We start from the raw sequence: 22,369 nt of genomic DNA on the forward strand, positions 1-22,369 counted from the left end.
CCTTTGGATGATAGGGGCGACTACACTTTCACGCTGAGACAAACTTATGACTTTTACAAACACTTCCTGCATGCTCCCAGGGCTGTTATTTTACGTCCTCATCCCATGGTCGTGATTGAAACTTGGCCTTCAGCCACTTTCCCTGAATGCTGAGAGGTGGTTAACCTGTAGATAACTGAACTATTTTAAGGGACACAGTGAAACAGCTGGGCTTAAAATTTGGACCACACAGTTGGCCCAGTTGGGCCCAGTGTGGGTTTCACTTGGGTCAAGCCCAATCAACTGGGCCCGAAATGGGTCCCATTTGGGCCCCATGCAGTTAGCCTGATTGGGCACAGTATAGGTTCTGTGTGGGCCAAAACGATTGGGGCCCAGAATGGGTCCCAGGTGGGCCCCATACAGCTGGCCCGGTTGGTCCCCGTATGGGATTGGTTTGGGCCCCAATCAGTCTTGCCCAACTGGGACCAGTTTGGGCCACTCGTGGGCCCCAATCTGTTTGGCCCAATTGGGTCCTGTGTGGAACGGAATGACAAATCTGAATGGGCCCCAATTGGGAAGCCCAATTGGGGCCCACTTGGCAGCCCGAGTGAAACCCAATTGGGCCCCAACTGGGCATGCTGGCTGGGAAAGGCCTATATCAGGTATGGTGGGGTCCACTGAACTGAAGCCAGACTTCTCCCAGTATAGAGCTTATTTCGCAACAGTCCAATCTTTAACGATACGCTCAAATGATACAAATTCTTTTCAATTGCTGATTCGGCACTGAAAGGCTGCAACCAGCTAGCATATACTCTCATCTGTTTGGCTGGCTAATTGATTCACTATATGTGCATAAACCTCTGATTGAAAATACACTTTTTCACGGTTACAGGGTGAAGTATCGATCAACCTGGAGCTATCTCAAACAGAACTTTATCCTTCTCAGACTTGCTTTATGGGCAATTGCTACGGCGTACAGTTCTATGAATGAATGATATATCTCATTTCAGCAATGTACAGTGTTATTGCTATATACACATATAATTTGATAGTAAACTTGTTTAAAAAAACGTCCGTGAAACGAATCTTTCCTTGCGCATGGCTGTATTCTATGTGTGTGCGCCGTTTATCTGCATGTGCATATCATATCATATATTTAGGTATATATGTGGATGAGGCTAAGTTTAGTTTAGAGAAGAAAGCTCGAAAGTTTTTTAAAAGTTTCCTAATTAAATAAGTAAACTGAAACCATCAATACCCAATATACTTGTCCTTTAAGTGTAGGTCAGTAAGCAAAACTCTGGACGTAATATGTGGTGTACCTGAAGGTTTTTCTCAAATAAACTGACTGATGATATGTAACATATTTTGGTCTGTCCAGAGAGCTTAAATAATATTATAGATTAGATGAAGCATTTTCAAGACGATTTATAAACTGAGAACAGTCGTACTGAGTTTCCCTATTCAAAAGCAAGGCTTCAAAACGGGTCATTTACCTACACGGTATTATACAGCGGAAGGACCATTCGGTCATCAAAATGTCCACACACCCGCTAGCTCTTCCTGCCCGCTTGTGATGGCAAATTTTACAGGTCGTAATTTCTTCGCAAAGCAAACTTTTCGTCCCCATATTACGACCTACACTAAGAGCCACTGCCGAGCACAAAATATGACTGAAACACAGTATTTTCCCTTATTTGTGGGTAGAAAACGTTTATTATTCACCTATATGGTCACCCAAGTTTCAGTTATTTCAGTCGTCCCCATTCCGTTCCCAAAAATGTTCGTGGGGAGGAGGAGGTGTGGGGGGGGGGGGGGAGGGGGAGGGTTTGTTGCCTTCCTTGGCTATGCCAAAGTTTCTTCTCGCAGAGAGTTGTGGATTAGTGGAATAGCCTGTCTGATTCGGTTGTTATGTCTGAAATTGTAAATTATGTAACGCCAAAAGGACAACAGGTGGCGGTACTACTCTAAACAGGACAGAGCCGGGGGTGCTATACTACCCTAAACAGGGGACGTGCTACTACTCTTATTAGGAGGTGCTATACTACTCTAAACAGGAGGTGCTACTACTCTAAACAGGAGGTGCTACTACTCCTCAGTGACGATGCTGCTGTAAAAAGGTGGTGCTACTAGTATTACTCTAAGTAGGCGGCGAAGCTACTGTAAATTAGTGGCGCTACTACCCTAAACGGAAGGTGCTACTACTCCAAATTTGAGACGTTACTACCCTGTGTCCAAGGCATGTTTCCAAAACAATATGCATATAGGGGTCATCATGAAGGTCAATCTCAACGCCGCCTGTGGTTATTGCGTAATCGAACCACATTCTTTGAAGACAACACCGACCAATAGCAAGTCATCTATTATGTGTTTCGAGGGGAACAGTCTTATTACAAGAGTCTTTAGCTTTAGACACGCTCGCTTCGTAAACCTTTCTCGTGCCATACACACGTTTGCAATAACTTTATTTTATCGTTACATTTAGCAACGGAAAAAGGAAAGATGGACGAAATTGTAGACTCCGTTGGCATTGCGAATGCAACGGAAGTAAAAAACAACTTCAGGAGGGAACAGATCGGCTTTATTTTCATAATCTATGTGTTTCATTGCAGAGAATGTAAATTAATTAGCTAGGCCTCACATATACAAATGATAACTTTGAATAGCTTTTTACTATAACAGAAGTGCGGCACTTAAGTTATGCTTAGGTGTAAAGTTTGTTACAGTAATCAGTCTTTTTATAAACCAGTAATGAAAGCTAATATATGCCCGTCATAAAGTTGGAGGTAACAGTTGTAAATTTTCATCTTCATAAATGATGGTCAAAAATTCTTAATGCTGATAGTTAAAGTAGAGTAGCCCAGTATTACAATTAACTGGCGATGAAAACTTGGAAATCCCATTTTCTAACTGCTTTAAAGAACCGGTATTATGTAAATAGCATGCTGTAGACCACTGTTAACTGTTTCAACGATGACGTCATGATATCTTACTTGCTTTGCTCAATTATTGATAGTTGATCATACTTTGTGTCTCAACTAATCCATTGTCGAAAGTATGAAGGAAGAAATGGATACCATTAGAATGTGTTCCTTTTCAAACTCAGCTTCGCTTTCATTATTTTTTGTCCACTTTGCAGTGATTGCAATAGTGCTAACATGAATGTTCATGTTATTCTTTGCATTTTCCTAATTGCCTATCAATAATGTGTACTTTAAATTTCCTGTTAACAAAATTAGGTATGTAGGCTACCTCTCAATGCTATAGTATGTATATAATGTGTGTATGTGAACTGAACTTCTAATATACAAAGGCATTGTAGAAAATAATTAATTTAAATCAAATCAAATCTTTATTATTTCATTATATTATTATTTATATTATTATAATATAATATCATATAACATAATTATAATATCATTACATTATTATTTATCTTATCTTCATATCTTATCTCCTCATTTATTCACGATTATTAAACATGTATGCGGTACATCGGATATATTTATAGTTCTGATAACAACATAGGTATATCATCTGAATGATACAAAAGAATTATTAACATAATGTGAAAATTGATTCTGAATTGAGTATTTCTTTTTCTCCACTTATACCGAAATACATGTCCAGAAAATCATAGATGATAAAACAGAGGTTATGTCAAGAGTCGCAAAGTTCATTGATTGAATGAGAAAAACAAGTCCTTAATGCCATATATTTTCTACGAGCAGAGCTAGTAGAGTTTCGCTTCGAGGCAATGTGCTTCTCAACGTTAAGAATGAATTTCATTTTATAGAAGAAATTGTAGCAGTCAGGCTTAACATTGTTTTGATTACAATTGAAGATGAAGTATTTGATGTTCAGGATAAACAAATTCAATGGGTCGTAACCTGTTACCAGTTTACCGAAGAAAAGATCATTTTTTGAGAAGATAAACTGTCTACCCAAAAATTTCTGTTCGCAATCTAAAAGGAAATCAGACGTCACATGACAGGACCAGAATAAATGTTCAATAGTTTCCTCTTCAATATTGCAAAATGTACAGAGTGGAGAAGCCGCTATTTTTATTGAATTTAAAAGCCGATTGGTTCCTAAGATGCGGTGTAAGAATCTGAATTGGAAATATTGTATTTTTGCTCCAGAAAGCGTACGGGAAGGCACCTAAAATATCACTAACCAATCGTTTTGAGAGAAGTCAAAGGTAACGCTCCATTTAGAGCAGGCTTTTGGCTGGAGTGTAATACAGTCTATAAGGCGAGGATAGACTACTTGTGACAATTTAGAAATGCTAGACATAAGATTGACAAGGTGATCTTGCTGTTCCTCGACGCCGTTTTCTAAACTGACAGAATCTTTCCAACTTCTAGGAATTGCAGATATGATCCCATGAAAACAAGTAAAAAGATACCTTAATATTTTAAGTTAGGTTAGAAAAGCATTGAAAGCATCTGGCAAAAATATATCCTTAACAAACAGTAAACCGGCAACGTGAAGTTTTTTGTCACAAACAATGTTATTATCAATTCTAATAAAATGATTATTCCAAAGGATTTGATCACCAAAGTGATCCGAAGGATTCCTAAAGGTAACATTACTCCAAGCCATGCAAATTTGCTTAATGAAAATATTTTTAGTTGATGTTGCTCCGGAAGCACGGAATCTCGGTGCGTTGATGGACCGACACATGTCGCTCCAATCGCATGTGAACAAAGTGTGTCGCTCTGCAAGTCTAGGGATATCAAAGATTGGTCGTATAAGGAAATATTTAGTTCGGCCGACTGCTGAACGACTTGTACACGCCTTCGCAACATCTCATCTCGATGCCAATAACAGTCTTCTCTATAGCCTACCAAATTCTGCCATTGTCAAGCTACAACGCGTGCAGAATAGTGCAACTCGAGTTGTCCTGGGTGTAAGTGGTAGGGATGTAAACATAAATGCCTTGCGAAAGAACGAGATCCACTGTGGCTTCCAGTGAAGGACCGCATTGTGTATAAATTTCTATTGCTTACTTACAAGTCACTCAACGGTCTCTTCTCCTGCTTACATCAGAGATCTTCTCGCTGCTTACACCACGGGACGCTCGCTCCGTTCAGCATCGCAAGCACTCCTCGTGGTCCCAAAAACCGTCTCAACCAACTATGGAGATCGCGCTTTCTCGGTCGCTGCACCGAAGCTTTGAAACGACCTACCACACGACATAAGGCTGCCAAATCTCTCGCCATATTTAAGAAAAGTTTAAAAACACATCTTTTTAGTTCCTCTACGTGATTTTGTCACTTTTATATACTCGAGGTTTTATCTAGACTGTTACTTTGGCATAACTTTTTTTTAATGTGCATATCCTTTGTTTTATAGTTTTGTTTTATAGGTTTTGGTCTGTTTTATAGCCTTCTCGTGTTTTAAGATTTTTGTGTTCGTATTTTTCATACTGTTTATTTTTCGTTTTTTTTTTATTCCTTTTGAGTTCTCTGTCTTTTTGTTTCCATTTTTTAGGTTTTGTAAAGCGTCTAGAGGCCTTTTGGTATTTGGCGCTATATTAAGAACTTATTTATTATTATTATTTTTGATACAGGAAATACCCTCGACATGAAAATTACATTTGAAAAGCAACTCTTTACCGAACGGCGAAAGAGAGGAATGAAAAAAGAGCGTCCAATACCTAGTGTTGGCATTATTACAATAACGCTTGACCCATGAACTTTTAAGAGCTTCCACAAAGCTGTGAACATGTAATATTTTTAAACCTCCCTTTTCAATTGGGTTATACATAGTAAGTCTCTTAACTTTGTCAGGATTCCCGTTCCTAATGAAGTCAAAAATAATGCTTTGGATTTTATTAATAAAGTTTTTGTGGGGTCTAGGCAGAACCTGAAAAAGGAAGACGAGTTAGCTGATTGCAAAAGACTTCACTATTGTGTTTCTGCCAATAGGTGTGAGATCACGCCCATTCCAAACTCTAAGCTGGTGTTTCAGCCTAGATAGCTTCTGCTCATAAGAGATCGTTACTATTGTGAGTGAAGTTGATAAAAAGATACCTAATAGGAGAGTTAGTAATCAAAATATTGAATTCACTGACATGAGCTGGGTTATTTGAAATGAAAGAACCCAGGGGAAGAAACTGGGATTTGCTGAGATTAATTTTGAGACCTGATGCTAGTCGAAAATTCTCTAAAGTATTCAGCACCTTAACAGTGCTGTTGCGGGTACCGTCTAAAAATAAAGTGGTGTCGTCGGCATACTGCAGTACTTTAATCTCCCGCCCAAATATGTTTATCCCCTTGACCGTGTTGTCACAAATAATTTTCTAGCTAAAATATCTGCACATAGAATAAAGAGGTACGGGCTAAGGGGACAACCTTGCCTTACTCCTCTCTGAATAGGGAAGAAACCTGTCGAATGACCATTCTTTAGAACACAGGAAGAACTACCTGTGTAGAGTGTTTTGATCCAACGACGAAAACTGTTCCCGAAGTTGAAATAAATAAGAGTGTGGTCAATAAAATCCTAATCGATACAATCAAAATCTTTTCAAATTCAATAAAGAACAAAAGACCCGGAATGTTATTTGTGGTAGTGTGATCGATTAGGTCAAGCACAAAACGAATGTTTTCCCCAATAAACTTATTTTTGATAAAACCACTTTGGTTATCCCCAACACTTTTTGTCGACGACCCGTTTTAACCGGTTAGCTAATGCTTTTGCTCCTATCTTGTAGTCAGTGTTAAGTAGACTAATATGCCTATAGTTAGCTATAACATTATGGTCTTTATCCAGTTTAGGAATTAGATTAATGACCCCTCTATTTTGCTCACAGGATAATGAATGATGATCAAAACCAAAATTCACGAAATCGACAGCAGGCTGACCAAGAAGAGACCAAAAATGTCTATAAAACTCAGCAGAGAGACCATCACTACCAGGAGATTTACCGTTGGCCATTGAGCTTAAGGCTCTATGACATTCATCTAAAGTAATGGGCCCGTCGCAAGAACTGGGGTCCGATTCCTCAGAGTGAAAGTCAGGCATATCTCTAATAAAATATGAAGGATAACATTGTGAACGAGAGTATAAAGTACTATAAAAAAAAACCTTTTCACGAAGCAGTTCTCTACTGTTGGTGGTGACATTGTCCCTGTTCATATTTAAGCTAAAAATGCTGTTAATTGCCTTGTTGCGCCTTTCTAAATTCAGAAAATATTTAGTGTTTTTTTTTTCACCAGCCTCAACCCAACAAGCTCTCGACCGAACAATAATGTCATGAAGCTTGTCATGATAAAAACCTTTTAACTTATTACGGGCATTATCTAAACTTTGACGAATGGCATCAGAGTGGTTTTCATACAACTCTCTTTCCAGGTTGGAGATACTGCGTTAAATTTCGATTTCGCTTTTACGTGTACTTTTAGCTATTTGTTTGGCATTGAATAGTTTTGGAGCGAATGACATATTTGAGGTTCTCCCACTCTGCGGAAGGGTTTAGAGAACGTGTGTTGCGAGTAACAGTAGCAACTAGATTTTGGATTAGGTCGTTATACGCAGAATCAGCTAAAAGAGAGTTGTTAAACTTCCGATACACTGGACCTCTCTTATCTTCATGAATTTGTATCGATAAAACCACCATAGAGTAGTCATATTAAAGAGGAGGCTGAAATTCAATATTGACGATTTTACCAACAAGACTACTAGGCCGTCTTCCATGGCTTGCTTTTCGCTTCCTTTGCTCACTTTTTAGGGGAATGGAGTTACTGCAGCTTAAAATGCGGAGAATAATCACGAGATTCATAATTTGCTATGCCAACAACACGATTGTTGCACATTACTCTGAAAACGCAGTAAAACTGTAGTATTTTAATTGATTATGGGACATGCCTGATTTTGGGCAACTGACCAATCATAGGGCTGCTTCTCGTGACCTCTTGACCCGGCCCAAACTTATTTTGTTTACATCTACTGTAGCTAGCCTAGGTCACGCACTGTCTGCATATATAGAGCCTGTAGCCCATCCATTGTTCCAATCTATCGGAGATGGCAGTCCAAATGATCAGAAAACGTTTTGACAAAGGTAAAAATAGAATAACTGTAGAAGCCAAAAAATCGTAAAATATATGTGTTCACTTGTATGATATTGTAGGCAAATGAGGTCGAAATTTCTGTTGATTAAGTACGTAGGCTTACGCTGCAAAGTTGTAACGCTTAACGCCGGTTGGGATTGCGATATTGCATTAGCCTACATTATATATCTGCCTGACCAAAGTCTTCGTTGACGTTAGACTTAGCAAACAATATATATATGCCTATGCTTGGCCTAGTTTATGATGTCCTTATAATACGGACGATTGAACGTTGGTACATCCAATGTTGTTTATTCCTAAATTTCTAATCGAGGAATTGCTGCAATGAGCAGGGTTGACTTTCGTATCACTTTGTATTGGCGTAGGCCTACGCCTAACGTTAGTTGTTGCTTCTTTTTAGTTTTAACATAATACATAATCAGAACCTTCCTTGGCATGGGCAGGCCTACTTAACTGATGGTGACGTTAGAACGTAGATGGTATACATGCTCAGACTAACCCTAGTGATTAGCCTTCTGGCATAGACTTATCCTTTTGCCAAATTTGCTTGATTTATAATTGTAATTACTGTAACTGTACATTATATGCAATAAGGCTAGGCTCTGCACAATTCAATAAGAGACAAAGACGTTTTGATAAAACAACCAAGGTTTGTGCAAAGTACCATAAAACCAGGATCTGTTCAAGTGCATTGCACTTGGCCTAGCCTCTATCCTATGGACCAGGAAAGCAGCCACTGTGCTTCACTACTCCAGGGTCTCCATATCGACTAGCTATGGTTATGAATGCGTGAACTAGTAAAGTTCCAGCTTTATGTTTTATTTTGCTATTTTCTCTAACAGTTTGATGATGACTTCTTACAAATGTGCAGTCCATTGTGCTGGGAAGATTGAGTCATTAACAAGGTTCACACCAATCAGTTGGTCTAAAGTTATTTCCTGCGCTGAGGAATGGTGCAAATTATCTGGCCCACAGTATGATGTTGCTCACGAAGTTCTATCCACCTGCAAAGAACAGCATGACAGCTTTGGGGACATCTTCTACCATCGTGATTGCTATGCGGCTTTTACCAACAAAACAGATATTATCAGAGCAAAGAAATGACAGATTTGAGACACACAAAGGAGCGGACACAAGAATGTTGCTTCACTGTGAATATGCTGCGAAAATGACTTCCAATATCGTCATCAGATGTTTTGGTCATGGCTGTATATTTCTATGATAAGATAGACGCACACCTATACTTTGAAACAGGATGCGGTAACGGAAAGAGAATTATTGACATTGAGGTGATCTGCAAGGCTTTAGGGACGAGTGTCTCCATGGCCCGCATTGGACCACACATCTTCTCTGGGTGTGATTCGGTCAGTGCATTTAGAGGTATCAGAAAGGTAAAGTCATTAAAACTTGCCATTGAAAGTGAGGAGCACTGCACCACTCTACAGCAACTTGGTGATTGCTTTGATGTGAGCGAATGCTTGGTTGATGCTCTATAGACATTTGTGTGTCACATGTATGGGAAACCCAATTTGGATAAAGTTAACGAAGCTCGATTTGCTATATTTTGTTCAAGTTCCCGCCTGAAACAAAAATGTCCCCTCCTTGTGAAGCATTTGTAAAGGACTGTAAGAGAGCCAACTACCAGTCAGCTATTCATAAGAGGAGCCTCGACAACACGCCTGACATTCCATCTGCTGTGGGTCATGGCTGGCTAAAACAAGAAGGAATACTTGTTATTAACTGGAGGGACAAGAAGCCAGCCCCTCATAGTGTACTAGAGTTGATACGTTGTTCATGCAAGAAACTCACATACAGTGATGGTCAATGTAGCTGTTTCAAACAAAATCTTCTATGTACAGATATGTGCCAATGTAGAAATTGTACCAATGAGTTGATTTCACTTTGTCCAGAGCAAATTGAGAGTGATGATGACTCTTGATTCCTAACAAAGAAGGGTAAATATATACCAATGAGATGGGTCTAGTCAGGGGCTATACTTGAGGAAAAGGCATAAAGAAATCCCATGAATTATTTATGTCAATTTTAAAGATTCGAACAAACGCATTTTATTGTAAAATCGGGTAGTTTTGATTTTATTGATAACTGTTGCTTACCATACAGTATCAATTATTTTCATTACTAACTATGTAGGCCTTTAGCAAATCTCACTCACTAGCCATGATATTTATTTACAGAGTCATCATCATAATTTGTTTAAAAAAAAGTATCAGCTATTTGCAAGTACCCTATGTTGTTGAATTTTTGGCTTTTAAATGTGAAACTAAGTGGGGATATACCTTAATTGGTGAACAAACAGTAATGCACATTGATGAAAACTATTCATTCTAAATGAAAAACCAACTTCCCACTTCATTTGACTTAAAGCTTTACATGCAGTTGATGTGTTTCAGCTGGAGAACATATGCTCTATAATATGTATCGATCATCAATTCCTGACCACCAGAAATCTTATTGTACCACAGAAACCAAAGTAAAGTTGTAATGAAACTGGTCTCAATCAAGAAAAACAAAATCATACCAAGTTTCGAGGTCATAGCTCATGTAGAAATAGAAATATCACAGGTAACATTCCTTCCGGTCAATCCTCAAAAACAACAACATGTTTGGTTACCTTGGCAACAGCAATACTTTCTGAAGTCATCATAATAGCATTGAATATTCTATGATACCATATTCCACATGTGTATGTAACTTTCAGTCATAAATTATTACATACAACCACTGTATTGTTTCTTAAACAGGTCTGTGGAGTTTCTTTAAAAAGTCCAATCAACGAGTAAAGGGCGCCCTCTATATGGTTTTCTGTTAATTGTTCCCCCGGTCAGCATCAGACAAATTTTAAATTCGGTGGGCTTTTTGTTCTCTAGAAGACCCTTCATAAGGATTGTTTTATATTACCCTACTCTTTCACTCTGGCTATTAAAAAAAACTTCAAATTCATCATAGCCATATATGGGCAAATAGCCGCCATTTTGGTTCTTGGCACAGCCGTGTGCACATTTGGTCGCTGCAAACAAACAGAAAACCAAACCTTATATCAAATTGTACTCATTTTCACTCAAATCAAGTATTCCCTAAAAATATGAGCAAAATCCAAAAACTAAGCACTTTTTTGGCACATGGAAGACGGCCTATACGAGATATAAGGAAAAATCTAATCTGCAATGAATATCGGCAATGTTAGAATGCCAGCTGAAATCTTTTAAGAGAAGGTTTCTCTCTCTCTCCAGATATCGACCAGGCTGTGAATATCCATGAGAGCTAGGCATTCATCTCGGGCTTTAAAGTTTGTTCTAGGGTCACCACCGAGCTTATCAATGGCAAGAGTAAATACAAAGTCGAAATCCCCACCCCAAATGATAGTATTAGTATTGAACGAATTTAAGTTACGAGAAACGTCATTGTAGAAAGCAGGATTATCTTGGTTAGGGCCATAGGTACAGACAATGGTAAAAGCTCGATGATTGTAGTTTAAGTCAACAATAATGAGTGTACCATGCTGGTCAGTATGCACTTTAACAATGTCAACAGAAAGATTGTAGTTAAAAAGAATAGCGACCCCCTTTCTTAAAGCAGTATACCATGAGAAAAAATGATTTTCCCTCCCTACTTATTAGTCCAGAAGCGCTCCACCTCAGGGATACTGTGTGATTCCTGGACAAGAATTATATTAAAATGATGGCGATGAAAATATGTAAATTTTTGCCTACGGTTTTTACTCTGCCTTAAGCCCCTGACATTACAGGAGCAAATCTTAAGATCAGCAATGGCCATGAAATATCAATATGAGTCGAAATGTGAAATACATTCTCTGCATGTAGTTGTACTTGTACGAAAAACAGAATTGAGATAGAAATAAAATCCACAAATACACAAACACATAAAAACACAAAGAAAGTCCAAGATAACTGTGAAAAAAGGAGCAACGTGTCTGGGATCCACTTGGGTAAACAAAACTCCCGTCGGTGGCTTCTTGTGGGGATGCATTCCAATGTTTACGAAACCTTCACTTCATCGAGTTGGCTGATTGCAAAAGACGTCTCCTCTTAGTCGTTGTTACACTTATGTCCAATTTTTATTTGTTCATTTGTAAAATCCATCTCTACGTATTCGCGTATCTTCTCGTCCACGTTGAACTACTATCTTTGTTATTACAATATGGATTCTTTTTTCGGGTTAACTGTTTGAATTTTCCCACACGTTAATATCGAAACTAACGTTTCACATGTGCGGAAGCGTAGAAGGGAAATTGCATTTACGAGTAACCGACTTGACAAACTGCAATTATCTGCAAATTTACGAGTTGACGAGATGGTAACGTGACAAAATTCAGAAAAATAACGTTTTGACGAGATAATGGATCTCGTCAATGCATCAATTTTCTGCAAATTGACGAGTTGCACACTTACTACCATCTCAACAAAAAGACAAAATTCAGAAAATTGACGTTTTGACGAGATAACGGATCTCGTCAATGATAATATAGCAGAGTTGAACAAAATGTCGGTCACCGGTTGTTTAGAAATCTTAGTTATTTATGGAAAACATGGCCGGAAGGCATCTCTATCTAAAGGGGGGGGGGAGTACGATATACAATATTATGCGAAAAGTGAGGGAGGTAAGTACGGAATACGTAACATACTATAAGTACAGCCTTATTTCGTTAATCGTGTAGTAGTCATCGTAGAAGTTCTGTGTTCATCAGTTGAAGATGGAAGCAGGCTACAGTACAGGCCTAGGCTAGGCCTAGCTCGAGAAGTCCTTGAATTGTAGAAGTAAAGTATGCCACGACCCAGATAATCTACATTGAAACTAGTACTACTAGTAGTAGCTGTATCCATGATATTTAACCTATAGTAGTAGTAGTAGTGGTGGTTTGATGCCTAGTAATAGTACTAGTAGTAGTAATAGTAATAGTAGTAGTAGTAGTAGTACATATTAAGTTAGTCTATCATGTAATCGGTCGTGAATTCAAGATGTTCCTCATTATTATATATTATTGTTTCTATTAGGACTATAATTTTTAATATCCCTTGAAGGTAAATTGTGCTTCGTCAAATTGTGATGAGCCTACAGGCTACAGTAGCTGCCTGTGTGCATTTATTATATATACTAGGCTAAGCCTAAATGGAGTGGAGGCCTATGATAATAGTAAAACTCTTGAAACTAAGACCTCAGGGTAAGTGGAAGATTTTGCAATTTGAACCACATTCAGTCGAAGAACCCTATTGTGGTCAAAGATCATTAGGGTCATATAGGTCACATTGTGGATATAAAGCTGTGAGAGATCATATGATACGTATGCAGGTGTATCACACTGAATACAAAAAGGATATACTGTAGGTCTAAGTGTTCATTGGTCAGCAACTTTCATTGTGAAATTATTGTTTGTCACATCTCAATAATTCTTGCTGTATTACTTGCTAAGCATCTCCCGCCTAAAGCGTACAGAATTTCAAAAATTATGTAAGGTTCATCTTGTTACATTGTCAAAACCACAATGCAATATTTGATTCTGGTCTATTTTAAATTAATTTTAGCTTTCTTTGTATGCATTGTATTAAAAAAAAATTGTTGTCTTTTTACTTCTACATTATTACAGCTTTATAGTGATATAGAACCACAAGAGCGAATCTTTCTGAAATATTTTGATAGTGACTGGGAGCAGTGGGTGGATATCACTTCAACATTAGCTCTAGAGAGGAAGTTGAAAGTTGAAGTAGGTGAGTACACACTTATATTAATTTGATGAAATCAAGAGAACCAGTTCTTCTCAAAATAAATCAATAAATCTAAATAATATTGCTGTAAACAAGTTTCCAATTAACTACTGCATCTGGTACAGTACAGACAAAGGATCATGATGTAAATATGTTATGTTGCAGCAATATATCAGTATGAGATATGACCTGAAAATGTGCCATCCGCATTAAGACATGTCACATATTGAACCTATAAGCAGCTATATTCAGTGTTTTTGTCACCATACTTCACCTGTAGATACAGATGATCAATCCTTACCTTGGGCTATGATCACAAGATACAATAACAGTATCATTCGAGTCACAATTTGCTCAAGTCATACCTTCAAACTAATTTATATGCTAACGAGGTAAGCTCACTGTATGCAATTCTAGCAATCTATGATCGAGGTATATCATTATATGAAACCAAAACTGTTAGTAGCTACTGCTAAAAGCCATACATTTAAAGTATTGATTTTGCCTTTGAATTTTATTTTCTAACATATATTACTAAACTAATTAAATGAACTATTAGTACTGAACCGGACTTTATGTTTAATGTAATATCTTGTAATGTAGATCTTAGGCAATACATACAGTAGATACAATTTTCAATTTCTTTATTGTCTATATTTTTCACAGTACAAGAGGATGACCAGCCCGGAACTTCAGACAAGGACTCTCCAGGTTAAGTTTCCATTTTTCTTCATCAATTCAAGGACAAAATATGTAACTTCTTTACTTGTGATGTTTGAAAAGCTGTTTCCAAATTAACTAGACAGGCATCTTTGTGTGTTTTCCTCTTAGGAACCACTTCAGGTCCTACTCTTAATAAAGATTCCCTAGCAAGGTTATATGTATGTGTGTGTATTCCAATGGAAACAAATTATTATGTTGCAGTACTTCAATGTGTAAATTTAGAAGGATCGAGTGGCCCTTTACTACAAATTCTGTTCTCCATATAAGATCATGCATGCGTGGTGACATCATGATTGGCACAGCATAACCATGCACAAATTTGAAATCATTCGCCTTACATACTGCACTGTATAAGTTTTTTCCTTACTTCGCCTTTAAAAAGAATGCCATATCTGCTGTTCATTGTTGAATTGCATTTAACAACCGATAGAAGCGAAGAAGTCCATGGCATATAGAGTACACAAACAACCTCTGATGACGAATCGAGCTGCAACACATACTGTACAGTAGCTGTAATTATTGCCTGCTACAAAGAGAACTGACTAATGGAATTTCAAGATTTGAGACCTGGTTTCATTTATATTTTTCTTGGTAAGGAGACCATGTTAAAACATAATGCGAGGGCATAACATGGTCTTCAAACCATAAACTTGTGTTTTTATTAATCTTTCTGTATAGTTTCCATCCACTTGGCATCTTGAGATAAATCTGATATGATGGTCATAACCATCATATTATATGCATATCTTGGTATAATTCTTTTAATTTCATTGTATACTTAATATTCTTACTTCTTCTAGGATCAGGTGCAAAACAAAAGCTGGCTGAGGTCATGGAAAATTTGAAGGGTGCACTAAAAAAACCCAGACAATCTGTGAGTTGTACTTGATGATTGAGTCAATCTTTTTAATCTTGCTTAAAGTTTTGGCCATAGAACAAACAATGGAAAGTAAACCTGTATGTTGTAGTCCGTCTGCCATAATTGAGATGGCTTACATGCTTAGTATTTATGCATCCCTTAATTGTTTATGGTTCAGTCCCTGTTAGTACCTTTAGACATGGCTAGATAACCACTTGCTAATTCCTCTGAAGTGCTTTGTCATTTGAAATGCCTCTTTTGCTAATGATCTATAGCTAAAGACCAAAATATCGGAATGAGTTTCAGTTTCAGGCAGATCGTCTATTTTAGTTATTATGAAAGTTCCATTGCTTAAAATTGCAGGAGAGTAAGGTTGGATTGTCAACAATGTTGTTTCTTGAAACTTTACAGCAGAAGCTTCTTCTGGACTATTATCATGACTTATTAAAGCAACATTGACATAAGAAAGAGGAGTATTGTTACTACAATTATCTGTTTGAACATGTGGTTAAAAGTGTTGACAGGGCAAAAATGAGGCTATTTATATAAGCGGGCTACATTCTAAGGCTCTCTTGAATTAATCCCTGTAGCTAACACATTTAATCTTCCTAGAGTAATATAAAAAGATAAATATAACCTGCCAAGATGACATTCAAGAAAACTGCATTTGAAAAGTTCTTTTCACTTCGATCAGTCATATAACAAAGGATGAAATTCCCCTTTTGTGTCATTCAACTTCCATGTACCTTTATGTGCGCAAGTATTTACATTTGATTGAATCCTTGCAATTTTGTTTCTTTTAGGGGCAGGACCAAGAAAGGAAGAAAAAAACAACTATCAAAGTTCAACTTGGCTGGCATAACTTCAAGTCCTAAACCAAAGCATATTCACAAGTTAAGTTGAACAGAGGCGGCGGAGTTATTATGCTGTGGGTGCCAAGAATAACAACTTACCAGGCATTACAAGAAATTGCAATTGACAAATTGTTTCCTGCTGGCAAAAGCGGCCACCTTGGCTACAGAGATTCATATGATTTTTATCTAGGCAACAGCCGCTGCGAATCTTATGATGTCCCCTCATTCTCTGTGAAGGGCATTTTCAAAGAAGGAGGTAGCAGAGCGAGGATTTATCTTTTATTCAAGGCTAAAGGTGAGACTCATCGCAAATGGGTTCAATTGGATCAAACTATAACATCTTCCATAACAGGAACAGTCTTTCATAATTCACTCACAGCTAATTTCAGTTCATTTACAAAATGAATAACAATGGCCTTCATGTTTCCTTCACTGCCCACAGGCTGCAGAATTTCATTTCTTATGTTTATACTTTCATACACTATATCAGATCCTCCTAAAAGGAGTTACTTGGGTTATATTCTCTTTTGTCTTTACAATTGTATTTCAAGTTCTTAAAATACAGGCTCTTTGCTTCTTATTCACTATTACTTATGTGTTCAGACTGTTAGTGTGTAACTTTTGATATACATATGTACAATTTTCATTTAGAATGAGGACAAGGTATGATTGTCAGTGATGTCGTAGAGTGGATAAGGGGTATTTGTTGACAGTTAGGCTATATTGCTGTCTTTTAAAATTGGGAATTAGTTACATGTAAGCTTGATCAAGCCATAAAAATAATACAATTGTTGTCAGCGTAAATCCATGACATTCCTTCAGTTTGCTTCTAAGTCACCTTTGCCGGGTACAAAATGTAACAATTTCAAATATTAATATCTCAGCAATGGCATGTAGTAATTTGATACAAAGTTTACCAGCATGCTTTAGCATCTCGGCCCTCTTTTACATGTCAAAGATACATTTAACTCTGGAGCTATTTATTAAGAGTATATATTTATTATACTAAAGTACAATAATTTGACGTGCACAGGGCTCCAGAGTAGTTGAAATCCCTTTACCTTTAAAACAAAGCAAGTGCTGCACATGTTATCATTTTTTCTTTTTTTTCGTTTTGAATGGCTATAAATTAGTTATTTTTAATTTGATGTAAAGATCAACCTAGATGTTTTTTATGTATGTAAGGTGTATGTATAGGTTAATGTGTGTTTTTTAATGCTAAGCAAACTACGACAATATCTCACAAAGAGTAACTTCGGTAGGCCTCATACTGTGGATGACTCATATTGGGTGGATGAACAAGATTCTTTATAATTGATGTAAAATGTTATTTTTGGTCACTGTAAGACTTAAACTGAAAACCTTGTAATACATTATCTCCAGACAGCAAACATGAATATTTTTCATATGTCATGTGTAGATGGGTCTTATTGAGAAGATGAACCCTGTAGGTTTTTGTGTAGGTCAAAGGTCACCTCAAGTTAAATTATGAACACTTTGTGAAGAAGATATCTTAAGATAGGAAACAAGGATAATTTCGATATGTGGTACGTAGCTGTGTCATATTAAATATATGAACTGTTGTGTTTTTGGTGGAGGTCAAAGTCATGTTGGGAGAGGAAAATCTGAACACATTGTTAAAACAATATCTCCAGATAGAAAGCATTGATACTATTTATATCTCATGGTTTGATGGATGTCACCTGAGATCTCTCTGAAAACTGAAAACCACGTGATTGTGATATTTAGCTAGGAAGCATGGACACAATTAACTCATTCAGTACTTATTACAGATGTGTGGATGCATTATGTTGAACATAAAGCCTATTGTTTTGGTTTAGCGGAGGTCTGTACTGACACAGTACAATATGACCTGTTTTCATCTTTCCATAGCGTCCTTGTACATATATATAGGAGCCATTTCTGGTAAACAGTCAAAGTCTTTCCATAAGAAGTCATAGAAAACTCATTGAAATACAGTTCTAGTTTTTGGTAGAAGTAACTGGTTGTAACTATACCTTTTCTTTTGTTGTCTTTGTCTTATAAAGACCATGAGAGCAGTGAACGAGTCTGAGACATCCAGTGATGAATAACCAGATTTGATAAACTTATTTGCAGAGACTGCAGGATCATCTTCAAGCTCTATGGGTATGCAGCATGTATCAGAAACTGTAAAACACTCTTCAACATTGCCACAACATTTGTTATCTACAATCAGAGAAACCAGTCTGTCTCATTACCAGACAACATTGACTTCAGTCTGCAACTCCAATCACCTGGAACACCAAGTGTAAGTTACTTTAATCATTTATCGTTTGACAGGATATCAATAGTTGACTCCAGTTTTCTTGACATTGACTCACTTTGTGTACAGGATAAATGTGGTAACTGTATACCACCTATGTCAGGAATTTAGTCCAAGTTAGAAGTGAACAGTTATAACTCTGCATATCAACAATTGAATCCATTTTGTTTAAATACACATGATAACTCAATTTCATGGAATGCATCTTTCAGAAGAGGTGTGTTGACAACACGCTTATTCAGGATTGGCTGATCAAGGTCAATTTAAAGTTAATGTAATCACCTGAAATTGTAGATATAATTTATAATAATGTATTGAGGTTATTTGTCATACATTGATTGACAAAGAAAAAAATATATTATGTCGTATGAATTGTCTATTTGCAGGTGACATTCAAACCATCTTCAATACCGAAATGCAACCAGTGTGGAATATGTGCAGACAGAGAAAGGGATGCTTTCTTCATATCATGTGGGCACTCTTTGTGTACACCTTGTGCTTTATTCTTACAGGATGACAATGATGGATGTCCATATTGTAAATGTTCAGTTGACAAAGTAGGAAAGCTCTTTGATTAGATCAAACCTGAATTCGGAAGGTTCAATGACAAGTTGGGTATCACTTTTTTTGCCATTACAAGCTATACTTTACTGAACATCACCCTTTAAAGTAGAAACCAAATGTTTTCCATGTAGCTAGAAAGATAACCTTTAGGATTGCATGAAGACATTGACGTCATGATGATATTGTGATCACTGTTTATTAACTTTTGTGCTTGTTTTTGTTTCTTGAGCTATGTTAAAAAGCTTCTGCATTCAGCAGGGGCGGGATTTGAGTTGTGAAAGTGGGGGGGGGGGGGGCAAACCTGCCAGCAAGACTATCTAAGCGGAGCGCCACCATCGGTTGGCGCGGAGCGTACAAGACATTTTTTGGCTTTACAAACCCTCCAGATGGCCGGAAACGGCACTTCCGGAGTGCTCTAAGCTGCATGTACCCATCCTTGAAATATGGATCTCATGTCTGCAATTTGTATCTAGATAGTTAATTATCGTTTTAAATTTTGAAGAGGATTGATAGTAGAACATATGGTCAGATGGTGATGTACAACTTTTGTTATACGTCACTATCTAAGCGGAGCGCCTTCATCGGTTGGCAAGGAGCGTCGAAATTTTCGATGAAAGGTACCCTTAGATCGGTAAAATTAACACCCATATAGGCTTTAAATTGCATCTAAACAATTAATGAACGTGTTTAAATTTGGGGAGGACGGATAGAAGAACTTATATGGTGATGTACAACTGAAGCTTATACGTCACTATTTAGGCGGTGCACCACCATCAGTTGGCGCGGCGCGTCGAAATTTAAGCAAAAAGGAAATCCTAGATCAGCAAAAATGACACCTCTGGTAACAATAAATCGCATCTAGACAGTTCTTTCCCCCTAAAATTATTAGTATATTGTGCATTTGGACCGATCAAGAATATGTTCAGCACCCACTTCGAAATTCTCCCAGCGGTCCCCACTTCTTGGAGCACTTGGCAAATATTGGGGCTGAACATACCTTTCCCCCCCCCCATGGGGGATAAGCCCCTCAAGTCCACCGGTTCCGTCGCCACTGAAGTCGAGGAGGGGTGATTTCGAGCAGTAAAGAAATTACATCGGCATTGCCATTGCATATTGTTGAATGACACGGGGGGGGGGGGGGTGTCATGTGTCAGTTTATGAATTTAATTATTGATATACCCAATGTGCAAATCTGGCTTTCGTAAATCGTTTCTCTGGATTTAGTTATTCAACGCATTCAGTAGAGCAGCAACGTTGAAAAGCTAGCACTGTAGCACATGCCGCAGATTCATCACATGCAGAATTGAATCGCTATAGTGTGTTAGCTCCAGGATTCGTAACCTGTGCTGCGAACCATGTGCTAGCTCCAGTTATTCTGCATGCTACATGTTACGATCTTAAATACAAATTCGACTTATAGATTCGAAACAAACAGGCCTATTTGATAGAGCTGTTGTGGGGGAATAATTTCGATTAGGGTTGTGCACATTTGTCTGCAAAAACGACAAAAAAGTGAACTAAGATTTGGGAAAAAAGTGGGGGGGCAAATGCCCCCTCTTGCCCCCCCGTAATTCCGCCCATGGCATTCAGTGTATATATGTTCTGTTCATGTTTAATAATATGTTAAATATAACACAAACAAGGATGACACACGCTTGCAAAAAAAATAAATAAATAAAAAAACTACAATAAGAGAGGAAGTAAGGAGACAAATAATTTAATGTATTCACTTATGTCTGATAGATTTGACTTTAGAAAATGTGTGGTGGTATTGTGTTAAACGTACCTTTGAAAATGATATATCAAGTGAAATCAAGCACATTCGTCAGTCAAGTGTTCCATATGACTTTTCAAGTACCCTAGGGACAATATGAAAAGTTTACACAAGATATATGATATGATACATTACTGTATAACCCCCCCCCCCCATGCGGCTTCACCAACGTGGGGACCTGCCTAGTGCTTCTACTATACATTAACAGGTGGATACACTTTGGAATGGGAGATAATCCCTCATTTTAATTACAGACTGGACTGAATCTGTGTTGAAATGCTGATGTTTTGATGTTATCTGGTGTTGTTCTGTTGATGGTTAAAAATGAACCAACAAAAGGAAAAACATACCCTTCCCCTAGATAAGCCATTGTGTTAGAATGAGGAAGAATTTGTCGGAAACTCTTTCATGTTATGAGATGTTTACCAACTGTAGATTCGGCATGCTGCCCTATGTAAAGGAAGGGTGATTTTATGGGTTGTGGAATATTCTCTCCAGACATATTTTTGTTACTTTTGTAACTAAAGATGATATATATCATTTGAAAATTAAAAGATTGTATTATTTAATTGATCACAGTTTTCCTAGTACCCTTTGAATGAGATTAAATATGTTAAACTGGATATATGATGATTTAACACAATATTCACTTTGATGTTACCCAATTTTGAAAGTTGTTGAACTTCATTATGAAACTTTACATTTGTTAATACTTTGCCTGCCTCGTATAACCCTCTTTGCCAGTTGCATTAGTTGTTGGACTTCACTTTTAACCTCATATCAGATAGTATGATAATACTATATTTACTTTCAGTCTGGTTTTAAGCACTTTATCAGTTGTTTGTTGAACTTTGCTTTGCTGTGAACTTTGTCTTGAACTTTGTCTTTAAATTTTACCTGGATGAAGAATATTTAAAGATACTTCACTAGTTGTAAAAACTGACAGTAAATATTTATAAGATTATACAATGATCCTTTGTATAAATTTAAATTTCTGTTATGAGAAATAATGTTATTTATGAAGCATTATGATATGAAATTAGCAACTACCGGTACTATCAAGGAACTATAACACAAATCTGATTCGAAATAGATTTTGAAATTTTACAAGCTTTCAGTTTTATTGTCTTTTCTAATAGTCTGAAGCCATAAGTGGGGATTCAACTGTTTAGAGTGGCACACAGGGAGCTGTCTGTACCGAACTAATATTTATTTAGTCAGCACAGGCAAAAGTGTGAGATACTTGTAAACCATGATATCCTATCGATCATTCTGTATATCTTGTACTTGGAAATAAAATATGTAAAGTCAGCAAATATCAATATGTGAATTTATCCAGTTAAAAATGTGTGAAAATAACTTGCATTTGCTAGCAATGCATAATATTAAATGCATCTATGTCGATTAAGCCAATGTCCGCAATATTCCAATATTTGACTACTAAATTATTCAGAATGTATTAATAACTCAAGGCATATCTGTGCATTCTGGTATA

The 22,369-nt window shown here is 37.2% G+C and overlaps 1 long non-coding RNA gene across 1 annotated transcript; it reads left to right on the forward strand.

Moving 5' to 3' along the window:
* The first annotated feature begins 13,606 nt into the window (after positions 1-13,606).
* LOC139971068 (uncharacterized) lies at positions 13,607-19,940 on the forward strand. The gene is made up of 6 exons (XR_011794308.1): positions 13,607-13,798; positions 14,462-14,506; positions 15,319-15,392; positions 16,181-16,526; positions 18,350-18,521; positions 18,923-19,940. It is a non-coding gene; the product is annotated as an uncharacterized lncRNA (long non-coding RNA).
* The last annotated feature ends 2,429 nt before the right edge of the window (positions 19,941-22,369 follow it).

The sequence above is a fragment of the Apostichopus japonicus genome, chromosome 8, assembly GCF_037975245.1.
Source record: "Apostichopus japonicus isolate 1M-3 chromosome 8, ASM3797524v1, whole genome shotgun sequence".
Lineage (NCBI taxonomy): Eukaryota > Metazoa > Echinodermata > Holothuroidea > Aspidochirotida > Stichopodidae > Apostichopus > Apostichopus japonicus.